We start from the raw sequence: 15897 nt of genomic DNA on the forward strand, positions 1-15897 counted from the left end.
GCCAGCACTCTGGCCACCTGCATGGTTATTCACTATCTGTCCCTGCTGCTGGGTGGATCCCGGCAAGTCCCTCACGTCTCTGAGCTTCAATTTCCCAACATTCAAAAATGTGCCTGCTGCAGAGGAAAGCAAAGAGGGAAATTTCCTTTAGCTCAAAGAGCAAGGACTGTCTTCTTCTAACAAAGCAAATTCTACCTTCAAAGTCAGATGTATGGGAGAGAGAATGGGGGACTTGCTCAAATATTTTTTAAAATAGGTATATATAATCTCGCTCGCTCGCTCTCTTTTTCTGGTCCCAGCCCTTTCTTATATTTCACCAGTTTGGAATATCCTGCAAACTGCCTCCAATTCTGTGTGGAAGGAAATAGGGGTGTAAAGTGAAAATCACTCCACTTAATCGGCTGTCTCTCACCGGGCAGGGGCCTGGAAGGAAAGCTATGTCCCGGGTTTCCGGGGCTCCCCTGGAGCTTCCTCTAGGCCGCTAAGTCTTCCTCTGGCCTAAGCGAGTGGACGCTCCCCGTAGAAGGAATGACCTCTTCCCAGGCAGCCCCTGAGGTCCCGCCCGCCCGGAGGCGCGGACGAGTCCATTTCCTAATCGAGCGCGGGGTGGGCCCAGCCTTCCTCTCCCTGCGGTTCCACCCCAGGTGTTCCGGAAGCTCTTTCCCCGGCTCAATATCTTTGGAGTGACAGGAGGCAGGGGCAGCGCGGGCTGCATTTTACTGAGACACCAAGGTTACAAACACCAAGGGTCAAAACCTCTCTTTTAGTTCCAAGCACATTTACCAGAGACCAGCTGGGCACCAGGCGCCTTGCGAGTTGAACTTAGGTGCAGCCTCCAGGAGCCTTTCTGGTGCTGTGGGAGGCGGGTGCCTATGCACGGACTGGACCGCACAGAGGAAAAAGGGCAATCACTCTGGGTTGGAGGGAGTCCCTGGGAGGATTGCTCTTAAGGCAGGCTTTGGGGGAAATGATGCTCTAGTGGGCTTTGGAGGGTGAATAGGAGCTTGCCTCGGAGACAAAACCTGGGGGAAGAGAGGAGAGTCCCCAGTAGAAACTACTAATTGTGGGCTGGGCGCGGTGGCTCACGCCTGTAATCCCAGCACTTTGGGAGGCCGAGGCGGGCGGATCACGAGGTCAGGAGATCGAGACCATCCTGGCTAACACGGTGAAACCCCGTCTCTACTAAAAATGCAAAAAATTAGCCGGGCGAGGCGGCGGGCGCCTGTAGTCCCAGCTACTCGGGAGGCTGAGGCAGGAGAATGGCGTGAACCCGGGAGGCGGAGCTTGCAGTGAGCCGAGATCGCGCCATAGCACTCCAGCCTGGGCGACTAAGCGAGACTCTGTCTCAAAAAAAAAAAAAAAAAAAAAAAAAGAAACTACTAATTGCACAAAGGCGCGGAGATAAGACAAGGCCTGCCCCCGCCCCCAGTGTTTTTTACTTGTACCATTATTTATTTATCATTATTATTATCATTATTATTATTTTCAGACGGAGTCTCACTCTATCACCCAGGTGGAGTGCATTGGCGCCATCACAGTTGACTGCAACCTCCACCTCCCGGGTTCAAGCGATTCTCCTGCCTCAGCCTCCGGAGTAGCTGGGATTATAGGCGCCTGCCACCACGCCCGGCTAATTTTTTGATTTTTAGTAGAGGCGGTGTTTTGCCATGTTGGTCAGGCAGGTCTCTAACTCCTTACATCAGGTGATCCACCTGCCTCGGCCTCCCAAAGTGCTGGGATTACAGGCATGAGCCACTGCGCCCGGTCTGTAGAAGCCAACGAAGGGAAGAAGGAAGAGATGACCGTCAAGGTCTAGACAGATGAGTTAGACCCTCAAACTCCACCATGTAAGAGCTGTCTGAATTTAGAATCTCTCTAAGTTACAGTGTTCAAATCGTTAACCTGGGTATAAACCAACTACTGACCTCATACAACAGTTATGTGGGTTAAAGTTAGCTAAAGATCTTTTTTTTTTTTTTTTTTTTTTTTTTTTTTGAGACGGAGTCTTGCTCTGTCGCCCAGGCTGGAGTGTAGTGGCGCGATCTCTGTTCACTGCAAGCTCCGCATCCCGGGTACGCGCCATTCTCCTGCCTCAGCCTCCAGAGTAGCTGAGACTACAGGCACCTGCCACCACGCCAGGCTAATTTTTTGTATTTTTAGTAGAGACGGGGTTTCACTGTGTTAGCCACGATGGTCTCGATCTCCGGATCTGGTGATCCACCTGCCTCAGCCTCCCAAAGTGCTGAGATTATGGGCGTGAGCTACCACGCCCGGCCAAAGTTAGCTAAATATGTAAAGCGATTTGCAAGATATAAACCACGCAATGCATGTCACCTCAGCTCCTTGTTTGCCTTGAGAGCCAACTGAGGCCCAAAGAGGGTCTGCCAGAGCAGAGGGGGGCAAAAACCGACAACTCCAGGGTTTCAGATGGTGACCTCTCCCTCACCGGTTTATTCCTGAAGATGTGAGACTTCTAGGGCCTGGAAGTCTTCTGTCTTGATCACGGTGGTGGTAACACGAGTTTTGAGTATGTCTGAAAAATTAATCGGGCTGTATCTTTTTTTTTTTTTTTTTTTTGAGATGGAGTGTCGCTGTGTCTCCCAGGCTGGAGTGCAGTGGCTGATCTCGGCTCACTGCAAGCTCCGCCTCCCGGGTTCACGCCATTCTCCCGCCTCAGCCTCCCAAGTAGCTGGGACTACAGGCGCCCGCCACCACGCCCGGCTAGTTTTTTGTATTTTTAGTAGAGACGGGGTTTCACCATGTTAGCCAGGATAGTCTCGATCTCCTGACCTCGTGATCCACCCGCCTCGGCCTCCCAAAGTGCTGGGATTACAGGCTTGAGCCACCGCGCCCGGCCTTTTTTTTCTTTTTAAGAGGCGGGGTCTGGCTTTGTTGCTCTGGCTGGAGTAGGAGTGCAGTGACAGGAATGATAGCTCACTGCAGCCTCGAACTCCTGGGCTCAAGCCATCCTCCCGGCTCGGCCTCCCGAGTTGCTGGGACTACAGGTGCTCGCCACTACACTGTTATTTTTTTCTAAAAAACAGGGTCTCGCTATGTTGCCCAGGCTGGTCTCGAACTCCTGGGCTCAAGGGAGCCTCCCGCCTCGGCCTCCCAAAGTGCTGGATTACAGGCGTGCGCCCCCGCGCCCCGCAGAGCTGTACTCTTAAGATATTCGCTGTACTGTTTGTAAGTTACACCTCAATTAAAAAGAAAAGCATAATAACCCGGGCCGCGACGCCCCTACCCCTCGCCGCTGGCGACAGGTGTCTCTCGGTGACCGAAACGCGGCTCTCAGCGCTTGGAGTCGTGCGCCGAGCGGAGGCCCTGGCGAGGTTCCTACGGCAACCGCAAGCGGCTCGCAGCGTCTCCAGAGTGACGAGGCGCGAACGAAGACCCGGAGCCCGGATTTAGGAGTCACAGAGCGAGGCTGGAGAGAGACCGCGGCTGGCCAAACGAGAAGGGAAGCGGCTGGGCCACCCTTCGTCCTTGCGCTGGCATTCTGAGGACTTCCAGCAAACACCACTCCCCAGCCCTGACGGTGGCCACAAGCCGCTGCTTGAAAACACCCCTGGGGATTCATTCTCAGCTTTCCAGGTGGGAAGATGGAGGGCCTGGCTGCCCCCCAGTAACTCCGGGCTCATCAGGGGCAGAGCTAGGCCCTGCACCCGGTGGCCTCCTTCCAAGCTCGTGCAGTGCAGCCAAGTGCAAGGCACTGGGGCTGGGTGCTGGCACCCCCTTGGGTTCCGGGTCCAGCTCTTCTAGTAACTTACTGTGTGGCCGTGGAGTTCTCTCTCCTCTCTGAGACTCAGACATGGGGACACCTCCACCAGTATCTCAGAGTAGCTGTTACCAAGTGTGTGAAATAATGCAGTGTAAAAGCGGCTCACCAACTGGAAAGTGCCTTGCGCATGCCACAGACCATCACAGTTGCCACCCAATTGCCATCTTGTCCTCTTTATCACCCCAGCCCCTGGGGCTCAGAAATCTCCGTGCCCAGAGGTTTCCAGTCTGCAGGTGAGAGTCCACTCCACTTTCCCCTTGGAGAAGTGGGTCCAGGGCAGCTCTCTTGAGCACCAGGCATCATCTGGTCCCCAGACGTAAAGGGGTTCACAGAGACACAACCCTCCATCCACCTGCCTGCCACCTCCTTACCTTCTGCCCTGTGGTTGGATTGTAGAAGTTCCCCACTAAGTGAAGATTTCTGGAAACCCTAAGACACAACACCCGGGACAGAGCCTACTGGGTAACACCACTAACTGCCCTTTAGGTGCCACAGGCTGGGCATGTGTTTGGACAGTTGTGTGTATCTGTGAATATGTGTGTCCATGTGCTGTGAGGGTATATGTACACTGGTGTGTGTGTGTGCCCGTGTGCCTGGCATGCATGTATTGGTGTACGTGTGCATTTGGGATGGGTGTGTGAATATGTGGATATAAAAGCATGTCTTTGCAGCTTCATGGTGTGTGTATGCAGGTGGATGTGGTGTAGTTGTGGCATATGTTTACCCGTGCATCTAAGGCATCTTTGCTGATGTGTGTGTACCCCTCGGTGGGCATGCACGGGACTGTATTCGTGGTGTGTACAGTGGATGTGGAGAACTGTGATAATCTGTAATTGTGTATGTGTGGGAGTGTGCTGGGGGGTCTTGGGTGCCGGGAATTCTGCTCCCCTATCTCCTATCACCTGAGTGACCTTCTTCCCCAGCTGAGGACTGTGACTGAAGTCATAGGCACGCATGGGACAGCTCCTGCCCTTCCACAGACCTGTGGCTGCCCAGGTCTTGGGCCAGGGTGGGCACCAGGGGCCAGGATGGGTGGGTGAGCCTGGGGCGAGGACTCATGTGCCACCTCCTCCCTCCCTGGTCTCCTCCCCTCCCCACAGCAGGAGCAGCAGCGGGAAAGGTTGGCGGAGGGGGGCTATTTTGGGAGCGTCTCCTTAGCAACAGCTGCCACGGCCGTCTGTGGCGGTTTTTCTATAGGTGCTAAAATATTCCACCCTGGTGACTACTGAGTGCTGGGGGGTGGGCGAGGGTGGAGGTGGAGGGCAGGAGAGACCCCTACAGTCCTCTGTCCCCAGGGCACAGCCTGCTGGGATGGGTTCTGGGCCTCTGGCCCCCCAGTGTCCCTTTAATCACCTCTGGACCTCACCCCCTGGGAGCTGCTGGGACTTTAGAGCTCTGAGGCGGGCCAGCTGTGTCCTGATCTGATTTCTAATCTAAGTAGCTAGGCTACCTCAGTTTGCCTCATCTGCAGAATGGGCTGGCTGGACTTTTTTTTTTTTTTTTTTTTTTTGAGATGGAGTCTTGCTCTGTAGCCCAGGCTGGAGTGCAGTGGTGCAATCTCAGCTCACTGCAACCTCCGCCTCCCAGGTTCAAGCCTCAGCCTCTGGAGTAGCTGGGATTACAGGTGCGAGCCACAGTGCCTGGCTAATTTTTATATTTTTAGTAGAGTCAGGGTTTCACCACATTAGCCAGGCTGGCCTTGAACTCATGACCTCAAGTGATCTGCCTGCCTCGGCCTCCCAAAGTGCTGGGATTACAGGCATGAGCCACCGCGCCCAGCCCTGGCTGAACTTTAAGACACTCTAGGCCAAAAACCTCTGGACTCTGTGACTCTAGCATTTTGAAGTAGTCTTTTCCCTCTCCTCCCCAGCTGTCCACCTGCCTGGCCCAAGTTGCCCTCCCTTCCACTCCTCTCAGCCCTTTACACAGGCTCTCAGGGCCCCTGTAGGACCCAGGAGGTGTGAGCAGGCCCCCAGAGTAAATCGGTTAGTGAGTGCTCTGCTAGCCTGGAATGACCTTTCCCCAGAAAGTGGAAGTTGAGCCTGGTTCAAATCCTGGCCCAGACAGTTGCTTACTGCCTGACTGACCCCAGACAAGCCACTTCCCCTCTCTGTGTGTCAGTTCAGAGTCCTCAGCTGTGACGTAAAGACAGGCATAGCCTGTACCCCACAGAGATCTTGTGAGAATCAAAGAAGAGAATGGAGAATGGAGATGGCCAGGACATTCTGCCAAAGTGTATGGATGGACAGAGGTTTTACCAGCATTCTCCTCCAAACTTCAGAGCGAACCTCATTCCTCCAGACCATTGTTCCTGGTCACCCCAGCCATGCCACTCATGGCAGTACTGTCTGTGCCTCAGTTTCCCCATTGGTAACAGGTGCCTAGAGAGATCTTGCAAGAATCAAAGGAGACAATCCCTGCAAAGGTCTGGATAGTGCTGAGCTAGGGGTACAAGCGCAGGGGAAGCGGGTTGTCCTCATTCCATCCGGGGGGCACATCTGTGTTGAATCATGACAAAGCCACTTTCCCTTGGGAGACCTAGTCCACACTGTCCCATTACAGACAAGGCCTCTGAGGTCCAGAGAGGACACGCATCTTGCCCAGGGTCACACAGGTTCTGACACCAAAGCCTTTCCTCAACTCCCTCACACTGCCCCCAGGCCTCTGCATGCCCATTTCCATCTCCACCTCCCACCTCACACAGGACTAGAAGCTACTCATGCATAAGGTGAACAACGTGAAGTCTTCCTTTAGTCTTCGATTATCCTCAAAAGAGCTGCTCGACCACGTGCGGTGGTTCACACCTGTAGTCCTAGCACGTTGGGAGGCCAAGGCAGGTGGATCGCTTGAGCTCAAGAGTTTGAGACCATCCTGGACAACATGACAAAACCCCATCTCTACAAAAAATACAACCTGGCATGGTGGCACACGCCTGTGGTCCTAGCTACTCAGGAGGCTGAGGTGGTAGGATGGCTTAAGCCTGGGAGGTGGAAGTTGCAGTGAGCCGAGATGGTGCCACTGCACTCCAGCCTGGGCCACAGAGCCAGACCCCATCTAAAAACCAAAACAAACAAACACACACACATACAGATGCTCAAAGTGGATATTAGATTTATCACTTTACATATGAGGAAACAAAGGCCCAGAGAGGAGAGTTGAGCTGCCCAGGGTCACACAGGTCTGGAGAGGAAAGGACTCTTTCCTGGGGCTTCCGAACCTCTCCCTGCCTGGAGCTCCTCTGCTTGCCTCTCCCTACCTCCTTCCAGTCCAGTTTCCTTGCAGGATGAGCAGCTGCCCCAGGGTTCGGCCCAGGCCCGGCAAGGTGACCCTCCTTGCCCTAGAACCCCCATGCCATCTTCAAGTTTGTGCCCAGGGACTTGGCATCAGGAGACTGATTCTGTGACAGTAGATGCTTTGGATCATCCGTCTCCATTTTCCCCTCCTGCCTGCCCCTTCCTCCTCTCCCTGCACCCCACACTCCCAGGACAGCCCCCAGGTCAGGCCTGTGGCCAGGCAGGTCATTTGTCTCCCCGCATCCTCCCACTTTCAATCCATGGAAAAGACTGAAAAAGATCAGGCACACATCTGTTGCCGACAGGGCACTCAGGCTGCTTGAGTCTCCTCTGCATCCACGCACTGAGCGTTCATGTGATGGAACATCAGTCCTGGCTGTCTGCCTGTGAAGACACAGCAGGGTAACCAGGGAGAGGCGTGGAACAGGACGTGCGTTCTGGAGGTCTGCACAGTCGGAGAGAGCCGTGAGAAACGATGGCCACATTTATTGAGCGCCTACCATGATCTGTGCATCCACCTCACTTAATCTACCCCTGGGGAATGGAGGACATTAGGGTCCTCAATTTACAGACAGATTAAAAAAAAAGTTGTTCAAGGTCAAGTAGCTCCTAGGTGCTTTTGAGCCTAGGTTAGCCTGACTCCTCATCCCACTAAGCAAGAACCATACTTGTGCCCAGCCCAGGGACTGGTACGTGGTGGGTGCCTAGTGCTGGTTGAATGAATGAGTGGGTGATAAATGCCTTCTGCTGGGGTCATCAGGAGGCCTTCTCAAGGAAGTGGCACTGAGGCTGGACTTGGGGAACAGCAGGAATTCTCTGGGCAAAGAAGGTGGAAGGGCATTTTAGGCAGGAGGAACAGTGCGTGCAGGCAGAGAGGTGTGGAGACCCATGGCATGTTCTGGAATCTGTGGAATCAGGGTGTACCTGTGGATTTATGGGATGTGGGATGCCAGATAAGGTGGGGCCTGACTACACCACACTGAGGATTTGGGACTGGATCCTTTTGAGTAGGGAGAGCCCACGAGGAAGGGAAACAGTTGTGGTGATTTGCATGTTGCTCTTCTTATGCTGACATCCTCAAGGCTCAGGAGAGCCAGAAGGGATTTCAGATTTCATCAGTTCTCCACCTGGCTTTGGGGGCCTCTGCACTGGGGCTAGTTGGTGATGGCCAGACTCCCAGGGAAGTTCTGCTGGCTGTCTAACTGCAGGTGTTCTCTCGTCCTACCACCCTAGAAGGAGGAGCACTTTCCCTCCTGTCTCCTCGGAGGGCTAGAGTGACGTGGTAGGATGGTCAGGAAGTAGCTGATTTGACAGGTGCTGCTGGGGGTTCCCTGACACCCCAGACTGTGGGGCCCAGGCCTGACAGCTTGGGGTAATGGAGAACGACAGAGAACAAGAGACTAGGGTTTGGCCTTGTTCTGTCATCTCTGGGTGACCTTGGCCGAGTTTCTGAGCCTCTCTGGTACCCAGTCTCGCCATCTGTAAAATGGGGCAATGGTGACTGAGTGATCGTGAGGGTCCCTCCAACAGGGCCACCTCGGACTCCCGGAGTGGGGTGCTTCGGGTCCTTAACCGGCGGTACTTCGGGAGAGTACGAGGACCGCCAAGGAGAGGGGCCGGACTCCGTGGGACCCCAGATGGACTAGCTCCCACCCATCCCCTTCCCGGCTCAGAGGAACCCTTTCCACCTGCCCCCTGGGGGGGGGCCCACAAAACCCGGGAGCGGATCCAGGAACGGGTTCTGGGAGGAGCGCTCCTGGGGTGAGGAGGAAAACCCGGGCAGGATCCAGGGCAGGAGCGGGGCCAGCAGCCCCCAGCCCCAGCCCCTGCTCAGCGCCGCTGGCCCCGCAGGAAGGGGCCTGAGGCCGGGTTAGGCCGAGGGGCGGGCAGGGCGGGTCCCCGCGGGCCGCCGGGGCTCCCAGGATGGGGGACGCGCGGCCTCCGCAGTGGGGCGCGGGTCACGTGTGAGGAGGGGCGAAAGTCTCGCAAAGCGGGGCGGCGTGCCGCGAGTTGGGAGTTCTCGGCGCGCCGCGGGCGGCGGGAGCTCGGGCTCCCGGGCGAGCCGGGGACGCGGCCGAGGCGGGGGCCGGGGTCCGAGACAGAGGGGGCCGCACGGAGAGTGGGAGGGGGAGAGACAGAGAAGGACAGAGGCCGCGAGGGAGACGGACAGAGACGCGCAGGGGAGAGAGGCAGCGCGGGCAGAGGGAGGCGGGAGGAGGCCAGGGGGCGACCGCGACGGAGACGGAGACCCCGCGGGCAGAGGGCGAGCGGGGCCGCAGGAGGCAGGGAGGCCGGGAGAGGGACGGGGACGCGAGGGCGGCGGAGACCCCGGCGGCGGGAGAGAGACGCAAGAGCGGTCGGGGAGGTGGCGGCAGAGCCCGGCCGGCGGGGGCGGGGAGGGCGACCCCAGGCCGGGAGGCCGAGGGGTCGCGGGGCCGGGGCCGAGCGCAGCGGGGCCGGGAGCGGAGCGCAGGGCCGGGGCCAGAGCGCGCGACCAGCAGCGGGTAACAGCGAGGGAGCGGCGCGCAGCGGGGGGCGGCGGCGGGGAGGGCGCCTGCGGCGGGGGTGGGGGGCGCGGGCGGTGGGGCGCCCCGGGCCCCCGGACCCCCGCGCTCTGAGCCCGGCCGAGCCCGACGATGCTGACGCCGAGGCGGCGCCTAGGGCGCGGCGCGGGGCAGCGCTGAAAGTTGGGCGGCCCGCGGGGAGCGGCGCGGGACGGCCGGGACGCGCGGAGACCCCAAGACCCACGCGCAGACCGAGCGGCAGCCGGGGAGGGGGGCGCGGGCCGGCCGGCCGAGTTCGGAGGCAGGAGGCACCGGGACTCCCCTCTCCGCGCCCGGGACGCCGCCCGCCGGATCCCGCCGTGGGATGTAGCGCCCGCTCGCCGCCTCCCGGACTCTCGTCGGACCCTCCGCCCAGCGGTAAGCCGCGCTCGCCCACCCCGGGCGCTGTCCGTCAGTCTGTCCGTCAGTCTGTCCCGCCGCGTGCGTGTCTGTGTGTCCCGGGCCCGCCGCTCCGGCCCCTCCCGCTGCGCACCTGATCCCGAGCTGGGTCCCGGCTGCCCGGCGCCGCGCGCGCGGTCCCGTGACTCCCCGGGAACGGGCGGGCTCTGTCCGTCTGGGAGCGTCGCGGTCTGGGTTGTGTACTGGAAAGGGGGAGAGAGGTGGGTGGAAGGGGTCTTGACCTCCTGCCCCGGCCATGACCTTTCCCTGCCTCCACCCACCCCAGTTGTCATGCCGGGGAGCTTCAAGGCAGGTGACTTGTGGCAAGGTGGGGGATGGCGCCTTGCCGCCTCCCCAGCTGCAGCCTCGTTGCAAATGGCCCTGTGATCTGAAGAACGAAATCCCACTTCTCATGTTTTGAGCGCCTGCTTTGCGCCACACGACCCCAGGGCGCAGGGGCAGGGATCGGTAGAGGAGGCACTGCACATTCATAGTGATAGAAACTGCGGCTGGGGAGGGAGGCAGAGGCTGCTTTTTCCTCCGAGTGTAGGGAGCACCCCAAGGCAAGAGAGGTCTCAATGAGCCTCCCGCAGGGAGAACTTCCCCTGCAACCGACCAAATATACCCCCACCAGTGTCAGCCTCCCTGCCCCCTACCCACACTTCTGCCCCCAGTGTCCCCGCTTCAGGATGGAGAGGATGCAGGGAGTTGAGAGGTGGCAAGCTGGGTGGGGTGGAGCGGAGGGTATTAGAGGCAGGGCAGCCTTGCCAGCTGACAGAGCAGGGCCTCAAGAGCAGTAGAATGTTCAGCAGCAGGTTTGGGGGAAGTGGGGAACTCAGGGAGGGAGGCCCAGAGAAGGGCTGGAGCTGTGTGTGTGTGTGTGTGTGTGTGTGTGTTCGTTCTCCCCCACATCGAGTCCCATGACCTCCATGGCTTCAGGCCTTTTGGGGGCAGTTAGCAGGACTTTAGGGGCCCAAGAGCATTGCTGTGGCTCTGGCTTGGCCTGTGATGAGGGGAGCAAAAGGTGGAACAGGGCAGCTAGGGTAAGAGATGGGTGCAGCATAGTGGGAACAGAGACTGTTGGCCACTTAGCTGACCCATATCCCAGCTGGAGTTGGAAGGGCTGAGCCTAGAACATTCCACTCCATTCTCATTGGGAGGAGGGACTCTTTCTGGGGTTTTCCACACTGGGCAGTGGGTCTCATATGTCCTCCATTCAGGTTCCCAGAAATTGGCTCAGCTGGCTGGGAGAGCAGCCCTCTGGGCTGGTCACTCTCCTCCCAACTGTCAGCTTCCATGTCTGTGGCATGGGGACATCACTCCTTGCCCCAGTGACCTCCAAGGCGGGCCCTGGGCTCAATGAGAAGAGGGCTGTTCACAGACTGGGGAAAGCGCTGGGGAGATGGGAGTAAAGACTCACTTTATCTTAAAAGACAGATGAACAGCTAGTGGGTGGAGGTGGACGTGGGGCAGTGGGAATATGGTGGAAATAGAGAACTGACCAAGGAGGAGTGTCCAGGATTAGAGTGGGAATCTGGGGTACTATTCCTCATGGCCCTTTGGGTTACCCTTGAAAAGAAAGCTCTTCTCTCAGAAAATCCTCTGGAGTGGCTGTGACCAGGCAGAGCTGGTTGAGTTTCTGCTGGGTGACCTTGGGTGGGTGGCTTGACCTCTCTGAACCTCAGTTTCTTCAACTGGAGAATAGGGATGATGATACTGACTTCATCAGGGTGTTGAGCACTTTCCAGACTGTGTCAGGTCTGTGAAAGCCGCGTGCGCCAGCCTGGAGCATAGTAGGTTCGTAGACATTTGCGAAAGAGAGAATGAAGTAGCTCTGGGAGATGCTGTGAGAAGATGTCTTAGCTTAGGATAAGAAGGAAGGGGAGGAGGAACAGTGTAGGCTTATAGGGCGGGCTGCTTCTTAATGTGGATCTGGGGGAGGCGGGGGCGAGTGCTAAGGGGGGTGTGAGGAGGAGGGGGCCCCTCTGCGGGGACCACTGAGTCACGAGGACATGTAAGCGACATGACAACCAGCAACATGGTAACCAGGAAACTAGCGGCGGTGGGAAACAGAGCTGGAGCAGTGTGGGGTGGGGGTGGCGGGTAGGCCTGGCAGCGCCGGGCTCAAGGGGTCCCAGGAGCAGCCAGGCTGGTCCCTCAGAGTGAGGAGGGGAGGCCCCAGGGCCAGGCGAGCTGGGGAAGAGATGGGGGCCCTGAGAGGAGGGAGGGGAGGCACCTCGGGGCTGTAGGGCAGGGGGCTCCTCCTGCACCACCCCAGGCTCCTCTCTGCTCCTCCACATCTCCACTTTTCATGCCTCTCCCCCTAGGATGCCAAATTTGGCTCACGCAATCTGTCGTCTCTCTTCTGAGATTGGCACCGGGACGAAAGCCGAGTGCATTACATCACCACCGCCGCCGCTCCCCCTGCACGAGGAGAGCAGGAGGGGAGGGCCAGAGGGCCAGGGGCAAGTGGCCAGCCCTCAACTTTCTTTCCTGTCTTCCTGCTCCCTCTTCCCACGTCAGTCCTAGATGCTGGGGGGCTTCTGGGGGTAGCCAAGCAGGGGCTAGAGGCAGGACGTGGGCTCCAGTCTTAGGGAGATCCCAGGACCAGGGCAGAAAGTCAGGTCATGTTGCCAGCCCCCTGTCTGGGTGGAGCCTGGGGGCAGGGGGGGGTTGGTTCAGGACCCTGGTCTGTCAGTGCCTTGCTGTGTGACCTTGGGCAGCCCTTTGCCCCATGCAGAGTCCACATAAGTATAGAGAATGGCCGGTCATTTAATATCTTGGTGATTCTCCTGAAAGAAGTTGCCCTTAAGTTCTGCGGCTCTCCTGGGCCCAGAGTAGGGAGCCCTGGATTTCAGATCACCCTCTGTGACCTTGAGCAATTGGCTTCACCACCTCATGCCTCCATCTCCCCACCTGTAAAATGGGGATGACAGAATCCTCAAAGGCAACAGCTATGAAAGCAGGAGACAGGGATAGAGATAGAGCCTCTGACCCTGAAACAGACACTCAGGGGCCCGTGGATCTAGCATGCTGGCCAGGGGGTGGACATGGTAGAGTGGGAGGGTGCCTGGATTCAGACAGAAGGTTTGGAGCTTAAATCGCTGGTCTGATGCCTTTGTTTTACAAAAGCGGAAACTGAGGCCTGAGGGGAAAGTGGACCCACCAGGGTCACAATGATGGTTTGAGGGTGGAGGAAGCAGAGCTAGGGCCATCGTTTTACAAAAGTGGAAACTGAGGCCTGAGGGGGAAGTGGACCCACCAGGGTCACAGTGATGGTTTGGGGGTGGAGGAAGCAGGGCCAGGGCCTGAATCCAGGGCTCCTGGCTCCCAGCCCCACCTGGAAGCAGACGGACAGATGTCCCTGTGTAACACTGTGGCAAGCCCAGACAGGACCCAGGAGCTTCGAGGGCCCAGCTCTGACTTCGGCTGCCTCCTTTCTCCCTTCCTTCTCTCCAGATCCCCTCACCCCCACTGTCCTTGGGCACTATTCCCCTCCCTCTATTGGTCTCTTTGAAGAACTCCTTTCAGTCTCATTTTAAAGCCAGTTTCAGGCAGTCCCAGGCAAGGACAGGTTGGATTTGGGGTTAAGCTGGAAGCTTATGCTCCATTCTAGAAAATTCCCAGAGCTGGAGGTGGAGAAAGATGGGAAGCAGCTGTGGATGTTTTGTCAGATAGTGAGCTCCTCAATCCCAGAGGTATTCAAGCAGAGCCAGATGAGCACCTGCCAGGTGATTCTCGCCTTACAGGTGAGGCCGAATAACATCCCCACTTCCAAAATCCTAGGAGCCTTTGGTATTTCCCAAAGAGGAGCTGGGAAGCAGTGCTCATCACTTCCCTGCTTCCCAGTGAGGAAACACATTTGCTCGCCAGGCACTGGGCTAGGAGCTTTTGCAAATTCCCATTTAATTCTCCATGGCAATGTTGATTTGATGTCCCCATGTTGCAGATAGGAGAGCCACCGCTCAGAGAATCTATGTGATTGTCCAAGGTCACACAGCAAGAAAGCAGAGGAGCCTGGGTGTGAGTTCAGACTAGTTTGATTCTCGGGGGCTGTCTCTGGGGCTTCCCTGGGGAAAGAGTGGAAAACGTTCCTCCCCTGGGCTGGGGCTTGGCAGGAGATGGTCTAGTCGCCCCCACAGCGTGACACCCCCTCAGGGATCCTCTGACTCCTCTGGGGGCTCCATTCTGAAGACAGATACCACCATGCATCGTAGGGGAGAACTCATTTCATAGATGGGAAGACTGAGGCTCAGAGACAAGGAATGACCTGCCTCAAGGTGCCCAGAGAGTTAGATTAGGGCCAGGCTGCCTGTCTCCTGGCCCAGGGCTCTGTCCCCTGTGCCAGTGAGTGAGGAGGGGCCTTTGGGCTGACGGTGGTGGCATGAGGTGTGAGGTCGGGGATGCAGAGGGCTGAGAGAGGGCTGGCTGCAGGAGGAAAGTTATCAGCTCAGGGCGCAGGGAGAGGGGAGCAGAAGGGAAATGGCACACGTGTTACAGAGCCTGGTGAGGTCAGTGGGACCTGGCTGGCAGGGGAGGGTCTTGGAGACAGCTTCCTTGGGTGCCTCTCTGTGTGACCTTAGGTCAGTCCTTCACCCTCTCCGAGTAATGTCCCCCATCCATGTGAACCTGGGCTGAACGATCTATTTCCACAGAGTAGCTGTGCTTGGGCTGCTGTTGAAAAGCGCTTCTCCCAATGATGAGAGGACTCTGGGTCCTGGGCAAGGGCAGGCGGGAATCCTGGGGGTTGGCGTAACCTTTAAGCCTCCTCTGCGGACTCAGCCCTCCTTGGGGTGTGGGGGATCGCCAGGCACAGCCCTTCTCCTTTTCATCTTTATTTTTCTCCTGTTCCCTCTTCCCCTTGCTACGTGGGCTGATCGCTGCTCAAACTTTTAATTCAGATGGTAATTGAAATAATAATATGGGCTGAGGCCCCTCTGCTTGTGACGCTGCAGCTGGTGGAGCTCGGCTATGAATAGACCTTGAGTCACACACGCGCGCTCCTGCAGGCGCGCACACGGGCGCTCACGGGGTGGTGGGTGGGGTGCAGCATGGGGAGCAGGGGTGGGCTCACGCTCCGGCTTGCTCTGGTCTTGGCCCCCCACTCCCAAAGGTCTTGACCAGTCCTGGCCCCACAGCCCAACACGGGGTCCCTGTCATGAACCTGGAAGACTTTGGACATAGATGGTACACATTTACAGAAGGGGAAACTGAGGCTCAGCAAGGGGAAGTGGCTGTCTGGAAACAGGCTGGATTTGAATGGATGGGTTTTGCCTGATTCTAAGACCACACAAGCTGGGAAACTGGTGGGGAGGAGTGCTAGGGTGTGGCCCCTGCCCCTCCCTCTGCACCCCTTGCCCCACCTGCTCACAGCCCCCTCTCAGCCTGCGCGTGCATGCTCAGGCACAGACACAGACACAGGCACACGCGCATGCGCAGGCATGAGGGCTGCTCAGATGGCTGGTGCCGGTGCTTGGTGGCTGGGGTGAGAGCAGTGTTCTCGGGGTATTGCTGCAGGAGGGAGGCTGAGTGCCAGGCTCTGCACTGGGCTTCATATTCATGATTTCACTTAATTCTCCACCACCCTGGGAGAACCATCACTCCCACTTCTCAGATGAGAATACTGAGGCTCAGAGAGAAGCAAGGATTGGTTCCAGGCCCCTGGGTAGAAACAGCCATGTATGCTTTGTCCTACTGTGCACCAGCCCCTCCAGGACCCTCATTGGCCACCTGAAGGGAGGCGGGTACATGTCTGCCAGCCTGGGCCTCCCCTTTCCCTCCCTGCAGCAGCTCACCCACTCCTCCCTGTGGCTGCTGGCCGGTCCCTGACCAGCCCTGCTGCCAACAGCTGGGACGTCTGGCTTCGGCAGGCAGGGGAGGG

General features: G+C 57.8%; 1 protein-coding gene across 1 annotated transcript in view; it reads left to right on the forward strand.

Moving 5' to 3' along the window:
• Positions 1 to 9779: 9779 nt before the first annotated feature.
• The window catches only part of KCNJ4 (potassium inwardly rectifying channel subfamily J member 4), a 28705-nt gene continuing 22587 nt past the window's right edge, over positions 9780 to 15897 (forward strand). Inside the window, exon 1 of the mRNA XM_003905540.5 lies at positions 9780 to 9995. The gene's annotated coding sequence lies outside the window, so the exon portion shown is untranslated. The remainder of the gene's footprint in view (positions 9996 to 15897) is intronic.

This window comes from Papio anubis, chromosome 16, assembly GCF_008728515.1.
Source record: "Papio anubis isolate 15944 chromosome 16, Panubis1.0, whole genome shotgun sequence".
NCBI lineage: Eukaryota > Metazoa > Chordata > Mammalia > Primates > Cercopithecidae > Papio > Papio anubis.